Source organism: Passer domesticus, chromosome 1 (assembly GCF_036417665.1).
Source record: "Passer domesticus isolate bPasDom1 chromosome 1, bPasDom1.hap1, whole genome shotgun sequence".
NCBI classification, from domain to species: Eukaryota; Metazoa; Chordata; class Aves; order Passeriformes; family Passeridae; genus Passer; species Passer domesticus.
In genome coordinates, this window is record NC_087474.1 from 71,243,735 (window position 1) to 71,253,264 (window position 9,530).

The 9,530-nt window shown below is 40.8% G+C and overlaps 1 protein-coding gene across 15 annotated transcripts in view; it reads right to left on the reverse strand.

Annotated features, from left to right (window-relative positions):
- RNF144B (ring finger protein 144B) overlaps positions 1 to 9,461 on the reverse strand; it is an 87,156-nt gene extending 77,695 nt beyond the window's left edge. For 5 of the 15 annotated variants that reach the window (XM_064423180.1, XM_064423232.1, XM_064423184.1 and 2 more), the window contains exon 1: positions 9,223 to 9,458. The gene's annotated coding sequence lies outside the window, so the exon portion shown is untranslated. Of the gene's footprint in view, positions 1 to 4,516; positions 4,542 to 6,859; positions 6,918 to 9,184 lie in introns of those variants that run through there. The other 10 variants (XM_064423150.1, XM_064423194.1, XM_064423140.1 and 7 more) reach the window with 6 other exon arrangements.
- Positions 9,462 to 9,530: the final 69 nt, after the last annotated feature.

Sequence of the window (9,530 nt, forward strand, 5' to 3'; positions counted from 1 at the left end):
CAAACCCAAGGTCTATTTTACCAATTCTTAAAACTTTTAAAATTATTATAATGCACCTATCTGTGGATATTGGATCATTAATGACATTTAAGTGAAACATCTATTCTACATAATGTTCTAAATCATGCACCATCTTAACCAACATAAAAATAAATACCAGTTTTGATCTTAATTCTGCATTTGAAGATTTACCTTAAAACCTGCTCACAATGCACATAAAATACAGGGACATCAGACTGGTAAAGCATACTTTACCCTCACTAACACCTCTTTACCCTAAAATAGGGCACCTACAGTAACAGATGTTTGGTTGCTTTGAGCTGGAATGCTGCAAAGCACAAACAGCCAAAGCTCTAAAGTCACCCTCAAAAACTGAAGAAAATAATCGTGTTACAGTTTTCATGCCAGCAAAGCATGCATCATGAAACACATACACATTCACATACACAGAAAATAATACTTGGAAGAAAAAAGTCATCAGCTTATATCCAGTATGTGTTCGGGTTTCTGTCCCAAATCCCAGCTGCCTTCCATGGATGGCAACCCAGTACTCCATCCTAACACACCAAGCTGTAGAGCACAGTGAGGCTGCTGCTTCATAGGCAGCAAAACCACCAAAGGAGACAGAATGGGCATCAGAACCATTTCCAGATGAACTGTTCCTGTTAGCAATTAAAGGTCTTCTGGGACTGTACAGTTTGATCAGCTTACGGTTCTACCGACTTTCAGGAAACATGTTGTAAATTTCCATTTTCTTTTTCCACTGCCCACACACTATGGATGGAAATCAGCAGACTTGGAGCCTATTTCCAGTTCTGCTATTAAATAATATTCATACTATGTTAATCCTCATTTTACTAAGACATAAAAAGAATAAAACCCAACTAACAAAAAACCCAAGGAATAAACCACTGACTTTACCTGAGCAGCTAGTCCAAATTTGGTGTTTTGGAGCTGGTTTCACTTAGAGACACCAACTGCCAAACTCCAACTAGTTTAAGAATTTTCCTTAGCTAGTCTGTGCATTTTCTGGAAAAGCTTAACCAACTACCCATGGATGCCTGTGGGTAGCAAGGTGATGTTATTCCTGGAAAGTGTATTTGTAATGTCCACATTTCAGAAGTGGCATCTTCAGGCAATTCAGTACTCAAATTCTACCTTCTGTGACAGCCTTGCAATAATTTTGACTTGCACAGGGATTGCTGTGACTGAAGTATTTTACAAAGCAATCTAATTTTTAGAATTTCATCAAGTAGTGTATTAATATCATCTGCAAAATAAAGAGGATAATAAAGTACTGATCATCTGCAAAATAAAGAGGATAATAAAGTACTGATTTCCATCTAAGTGGATACTCTTCTGTTTGGGTATTTTGACCAGAAAGGCTTAGCCCAACTTTACAGGCATGACTTAAAATACAATGTACAATTCCATTAAAATAATGGAATGTACAAGTCCATTTTGAGAACTTACACAGCTTACATTCACTGGGCATCACGCAATGTTTCATTTTTTGCATGAGTTTCAGAATATCCCTGTTAGAGCATGGAGCTAACAGGCCCAAGGTTGTGAGCTCAATGCCCATATGGGCCATTCACCTAACAACTAGACTTGATGATCCTTGTGGGTCCCTTCCAACTCAGAATATTCTGTGAATCTGTAAATTTTTTACTCCATGTTATACCTACAAAGCCCAGCTACAGAAACCTTCATAATTTGTCTTTGATGATACAGGAGGTGACTATCAGATTCATGCACATAGGACTTGCAACTTGTCTTCTACTTCCATACTGAAAACGCCTTTCCACTTTTCCAAAGATGAAGAATTAAGCAATATTTGCTAGAACATATTTAAATTTTGAGCAAATGTTTTCTAAAATCCTTCAACACATGTACATACACTACTTTATACTAGGAAGACTTCAGAACACATCTGTTATCATCACGTGAAAAGGACTGAAATACCAAAAAGTCTGTTTAAAGGAACAATAAAATTTACAACTTCATGCTTCTCTTCTGTACAGAAAAAAAAACTGAGCAGCCATTCAAGATCAGTAAATTTAACTGAGTGTCTTCCTCCACAAAGAATGGCTGATGTCCTAGGGGTAAAATTTGGGAGAAGTTAAATTCTGCAGAACTGGCTCCAGCTTTTGCATAGCAGCATCTCCAATCACTCCTACTCCAGCATCTTCATTTCTTTATACCATACCAAAAGCAATGTGTTTCCTTGAATTTCCCTACTGCTTGTTACAAGCAAAATTACCCACCTCATGTTTTAACATGGGGGAATTTTGTCTTACCTATTATAATTCCTGCAAGCAAGATTGCTTTATCTGGTAATTACCAAGGTGCAGTCTTTATTTTAAGCTCTGGTAAGAAAGAAATTTTTATCACCATGTCCACAGCTGCTAGTCAGGAATTATTATTTTCACAGCTTTCAGACCTTGCCACATCATTTGAATGCACTATACAATGGCACATTTCAGAATGATGAGCTTCTTCAGCCAGTATATCCACTAGAAAGAATGGTGATTGATTCAGTCCTCTCAGCCTAAATGCACTCTCCCTTTTTATGTTTTTTCATAACCATTACTGCATATGGATACCTCTTGGAATTATATAACATATGCATGTCAGTGCAAATCTATCATGCTCCAAACTCAAAACATACTAAGTAAAGTTTACTTGGAAAAATGATGAATGAAAAGGCAACAGGGTGGAGAAATATAGTGACAGAAACTGCAATTATAAACTTCTAACCTTTGTACAATGTTTAGATTAGGCTGCAGCTCCGCAAAAACTTCAGAATGTTTAATTTTCCCCTTCATGTAACAAGCAGTTGAGTTTCACATACAAAATTAGGTATTAAACCACGTTTTCTCCAGAATGAGGATACTGCTATCAAAAGTGATACTTCAGGTAAGTGTTATAAAAATTGTTTTCACTTAGAAGTATTGTGACAACATTTAAGTAATATTGACAATCCATTTCCATTCATTCATACTTGAGTATCAAATTTCTGTATAATAAATTATTTGCCTTTACATACTTTAGTAATTTAAAATATGTCTTTCTAGGTCCTTATACTGAAATTTATCTAAATTCCCCCTTAAATATGCATTAACACAGAACAAGAACAAACCAAGACCTGACTTACGAAACAGTAAATCTTCTGTCCTGTGTTAAACCCCTGCAGCACTCTACAGCTTTCCTGCAACTTTCCTTGGTGTCCTAGGCCATGGTGGAGCCCACCTCACACTAAGAGGAAGCCAGATGCAGAAACCAGTGAAGCCTCTGAAGTTCAGCCACCAGAAAGAAAAATATGAGCTTCCTATATTTAAACTGCCTCTCTTTCAGAATGTCATTGCTGGAATTCTTGTAGCACTTTAAAAGCCTTTCTCATCTCAACTTTGCAAGTTTATTAATGTGTGTACACATAAAATAGTTTCCCTAAAGCCTTTAGTTCTGGCATATCAGAATGTTCACTAAAAAGTCACCAAGACTGAAAGCTCATAGTTTTTAGCCGTACAAAACAGCACTGCAGTTTCTTGTCTCTTTACTAAAAGTGTATTTCCAATTCTGCAAGTCCTAGTAAAGAGGGGAATCAATTAAACTGTGCAATATCCTGTAGTAAAAACTTCGACATGAGCTGACAAAGTAAAAAAATATGACAGAAGCTATTGAACAAATTCGGGCTCCAGTTACAGTCAGGTAAATCTGTGGTGGCAGCTCTAAAACAAATAAAGTTACCATGGTGTAAAGTCTCAAATAGCTGGGAACAGAACTTGGCCACCTGGCATTTACTTACCTTACTAAACCTAAAGCCCTGCAAGGGTCAAACAATGAATAACTACATAGTTTGTGAGAAGAAATGCGTAGAACCCCAGGACACAGAGGTGAAATGAGGATAAATGCTTTGCTTCCATACTGAACTTTATGGCTTTTGTTACTCTAAGCCAGGCCATGGATATTGTTTTAATATGCTATGAGTATTTTCAGTGTAAAATTACATTTGTTTAAAAATAAGGTATGATTCATACAGAATTCGCATGGAATTTTAAAGTAGATTGAATATTACAGCCAGATGTATAAACCTTTAAACAACTTCAGATGGGATTTCTTTTCCCATATAATAAATGTAATTGTTTCAACTATGGACTAGGAACACTCGGATACTTTAATATTTGTTTCTGCATCTAGTTTCTGTATTTCATAGTAAACACCAATAGCCTGAACCTAGAAAGTGTGAAGATTAATCAGAGCAGTAGTCTCTTCAAGGCTAAGAAGCTTTTGTAGATTTGCACTTGCACCTTACATGTAGCAAAGCACACCTAAAGAAAAGGTATGTGAAAAACAACTTAAACAACTGTCAAAATTGCAAAGAGTACAGGCTTAAATGAATGTTATTTAAAATACAAATGAAACCTCAATTAGGCTTCAGAAGATTACTTGTAAGAATGAAAAATGAAACCCCCACTAAATGCCATTATCCCATTATGTTAGCCCCAGAGCATACTTGCATTCCGAATCTTCCAATCGAGAGGAGCCCCACGCAAACCCCAAAGCAAACTTCAGTTAAACTTTAGAAGTTCACCTCTTTGGCATAAGATAACGCAATCAACACACAGGCCTCGAGCCAGCAATCACCTCCTCTTCACCTGAAAGGCGGGGCTGGAGACGCTTCGGGAGCAGGAGGGAAGGGGCTCGGCTCGCTTCGCCACGCTTGCAGGTATCGGTCGGCGCCTATCCGGGGAAGAGCGAGGCTCCGGCGCTGGGAGCGCAGCGCCTCCCGCTGCCGCTCCCTGCCTTCGCCTGGCCGCGGGTTTCTCCTGCGTGCGGGGCGGGCGGCACTCGGGGCGGTATCCGCGGGAAGGCGGCCGGGGAGCTGCTGCGAGCCCCGGGCCGCGCTCGGCTCCTGCCGCCCTGGCAGCTCCTCTGCCGCGTCGCGCATCTGCCTCCCGGCCCGGGCGCTGGCGGCGGGCGCGGGGACCGGCGGTGCTCCGGCCGCCGCGGCCGCTGCCGGTGGCGGCCCCGGGCGTGCGGCTGCAGGCGGTGCTGCCGCCGCCGCCTCCCACAAAGGACGAATTCATTTTCCACGTCCCGAGCGCGGCGGCGGAAAGGCTCGGTGCCGGGTGGGTCCCACCGCTACCGGGCGGCTGCGGGGGGAGCACCTGGCTCGGGAAAGAAAAGCCTCTTGTCTTCTGGACAGCGTCGAATTATATCATGTCAGGAAGACAAGTTATTACCAAGATCACCTTAAATTATTAGAAAGCCACAGTGTTTTCTTTTTTCTCATCTTTGGTGTTTTTGTGTTGTTGTTTTGTTGGTTTTTTTTTAATAGAGGTTGCCAATACCTACATACAATGCTTGTGGAAAACCACCAGTTTCACTTTGTCGTACAACTTGATGGTCTAAGTGTAAACTCCTTCTAGTGCAAAGTAGTAATAGACCCATCAGTGTTTTCCATTTACAGTAAATTGCAAATGAATTGTACAAATCCCTATGGACTTGCCAGATAGAAATTTACAGACTCAAACTTTAAGGCACAAATGAATGGACAGTGTTTCTTTTTCCAAAGTGTGGGTTACATAACATTTGCATAGCTCGCTGGCACATCCACACACTATTCATTGCAACGCTCTCCCAAGGTAGCAGGAGGCTGGTAACTGAGTGAGCATTCACTGTGGGTCAGATTCTGTCCTTGCCGTGTTTTGCTCTGGAAACCATCCTGTGAACACAGCTCCATAGTGAGAAGTGGGTGGGACGCTAAGGCAAGGGCCCTTTTACGTCCCTCTCCTGGGTGTCAACAGCAGAGCTCTTTAGGGCTGCCGCCTACAGGAGCTACAGGTCTCTGTGCACAGTTCCCAGGCTCTTCCTTCTAAATGCTGCATCTAGCAGTAGATCTAAGCACTGCATAGAACACATTAAAGACATGCATGCTTTGACTGAACACAGAGTTGTAGGTCTTCCCAAACACACACAAAGTGGTAATTTTCAAACCCTGCAAAGTAAGATTTGACTTCGTGGTAAGTTGAAGATAAACAGAAATCCCCACACAGAGCTCAGTCTGACAACACATCAATGTTTTCATTCAGACACAGATGAAAAACGTGGCTTTATATCCTACTTTGATTCATTGTCTATCTCTGACGTTTCTTTGTACTTTATAATTTTGTTGAATCTTGCACATACTTACCCTGAATCATGTCACAAAAAGAGATTTCCAAAGTATAGTGAAACTGTTTGGGTTGATTTCATATTGATTACACATTTCAGGTTTGAGAGTATTTGTATTTACAGGGACAACTCTTTAAGCTTCTTAAGGATCAGGCATGACAAGCCTGAGGATGGATGCAATAGCCTGCTACTCCTGAAACACTTAGATGGGGTATAAAAAAGGAAATGAATGTAGGATGCAGGACCCTCTTAGGAAACACTGTGCAAATTGAGTGTTCTTATCAGTCAATAAATGTAAAATACTTTGTACAAATGTGCAACATGAAGAGTCTCATGTTATTGATCACATCACAACTTAACTGCATATTACCCAAATAGTTTTCAAGTTCTTGTCTTTTAAATTGTATTAATTAGCACAATTTTTGGTTCATATTTAGATTCCTGCTTTCAGCAGCAATTAAATAACCCTTAGATTCAAAAGCCACATACTGCCCCTAATGTTAATAAAGATGTACTTGGCATTTGCACACAATTTTCTCAGAATTTCACAAGTCAGGCATTTTGACATTTCTAGGAAACCTTATCATATGACTGTTTAAAAAACCCTGAAGTGTGGATAAACACACTTTTATATATATATATATATTTAAGTTACTCATATAGGAACACAAAGCAGCAGTACCTTCATTACTAGAAAAGTAGCATCCCATCATTTGTTGCTGTGGTATTTCACTCTATGGATAAAATTGCAAATGAGAGGTACTTAGGGTCTTCTTTGATGCAGGGCACTTTCTCTGCAATTCACAGATTACTTCTCTGTAGTTCTGCCCACAGCAGACTTGCCAGTTTCTGTGCTGATGGCAGGCCACTGCAGTAAACAGGTCACTTTGGAAACAAAATAAAGGCAACCCTGAGGGACTTGGTAAAGGGAAGCCTACATTTCTGTTCCCAAAAGCTGCTCATACATTATTTTATGCCTCTATACCGAGAGCCAATTAACATTGCTTGCTAATACAAGCTGCTCTGGACTAACTGAAAAGAGCTGTTTTTATTAATTAACAGCAGCTGGTGACCATGTTTAAAACTGCACTGCCTGGTGCACTTCAGCATTAAATACAAGCTTGTAATGTATGCTGAAACATGAAGCTGCCCCTTTTTACAGCCCCCTCAAACCAGTTTTCACTATTTAATGCTACTGAGCTATGTTGTCTAAGAAATGTACCCTTTGATATCTGTAAGCGAGCCCCAGGTACCTCCAGGAGAACTGTGTGTTATAGAACTGGCATCTGCAGATGGAGCTAGCTGTCAAAACTCAGTGTGTCCTTAACATTAGGACTCTGACAGTAGAGAAGCATGCTCTCTGTGGTGGAATAAGGAGAGCAGGCTATAGGAAGTAGCTCTTAAGCACTGCTTAAAATTAGTTACCCCCTTCCAATTTGTCCTTCCAGGAATAAGACTTTTAGGTTGCATTTAGAACCTTTCATTACACTGTCTAAACACCTTAGATAATGCTAATATTTTATCCCAATACCATTATCTCATCCAGGTCTTTCAAATCTCACCTGAAATAATATAATTAAGTGAACTTCCTCAGACAGGGAGAAGACAGCAATATAGAAGTGTTGATACAGCATATCATCCCAAAGCAGTATATTGAGAATCAGCATTCTTACTCATAGTCAAAATAAGAAGACAAACTAGTTTCAAACTATTTTCTTGAATTTCCCATTAAAACATGTCTATTTTTTTTTTCAAATTGGTCACCTCCTTCTCCCAAATTACACCTTTGCAGATTTTTTTCTGAAGTCCTCTTCATATTGTCTCAGTCTTATCTGGGAGACGCAACAACCAATTATTAAACTGTTGACAGCATACTGAAACTACTCCAGAAAGCTGTAAATCAAAAAGATATATGAAGGGCAGAGAAGGTTTCAAAAAACACAATCAAGGTAAGTTATCATAGCCAGAGGAACCTGTGACAAAATGAAATTTACCTGCACCAAGTATATAAATTCCTAAAATACTGGATTTGGTTTATGTTTAAGGGTCTGTCAGCTACTAAAGTGGTATGACTTCACTAAAAGGATCAACGAAACCAGTATCTTCTATTCCTCCTCAAGATGAAGATGCATCTAATGTGGTATGTGTGGAATATCAACATACGTAATTCAGTTAGGCGAATCATCTCTATTGGGTAAATACATCCCTCTTTACAAGATGATGATCTAATTTATCATCACAACCTGAAGCACAGCCTTTGGATGTCTTCTGTCACAATTCTGAATTAATCCAAACCTATTCATCTCACAGGAAGTAGTCTGTTGTCTTCAAACATCTGTCGTGCCATTTGTGTAGCCCATGGCTCAATTACATTTTTGTCTCCTTATTGTGTGTTAACAATAAGCTTGTCTAATTACATATTGTTGGTAAATAATTTACATTTTCCCTTTTAAAATGACCACCATCTGTGATTGCACCGGCTTTTAAAAAAAGCTTTAAAATAAGGAATCTGCATCTCTCTTGCCTAAATTGGGCGGTGATTAATATACACTCCCCAGACTCTCCTTTCGTACACAGCATATAAACTGTAGTATTTCCTAATATCTTTATCCTACAGATTTCCCAGAGCAGCTGTGGATGCCTCATCCCTGGCAGTGTTCAAGGCCAGGTTGGATGGGGCTCTGAGCAACCTGACCTAGTGGAAGGTGTCTCTGCCCACAGCAGGGGGATTGGCACCTGATGAACCTTAAAGTCCCTTCCAACCCAATCTGTTCTTTGATTCTAAATATTTTGTAGTATTTGTATTTCATGTATTTCCTGGGTTTGCTACCAATTCCACGGGACTATGTTTTACATGCATCTAAGATGAACAATTCACAGAAGTGTGACACTCCTTTCATTTCCTCTCTTTTACTGTCCCTTTACCTAGCAAAGAGCCATATACCTACAGCTCCTCTCAGTAGCCAAGAAACTGCTCTTGGGATAACACGGCTTTTAGACAAGTCACCTGCACTGACTAGCTCCAGCTGCTTTCCTGCAACATACCGCCTGTGTATTCCCGACTCCTGTTGAAAGCAGCGTGGAAACCAGCCTGGCCTCTTCTCAGGCTCCAAGATTAATTCCTAAACTTAAGAACGGAACTCGGGCCACAGCGCACTCGCAGTCCTCAGCGAGTGGGACTGGCCCCTCGGCTCTTTCGGGGGCCGCCTGTGACCCTACATTTTTCAGGAGCCGGGAGGCGACCTCGCTCCGGGGCCGTTCGCTCCCGTTGGCCGCAACGCCCCGTCCCGTCCCGCCGCGGCGCGAGCGAGGCGCGGCCGTTGCGGCGGCGCGGGCCCGCCCAGGGATGCGCG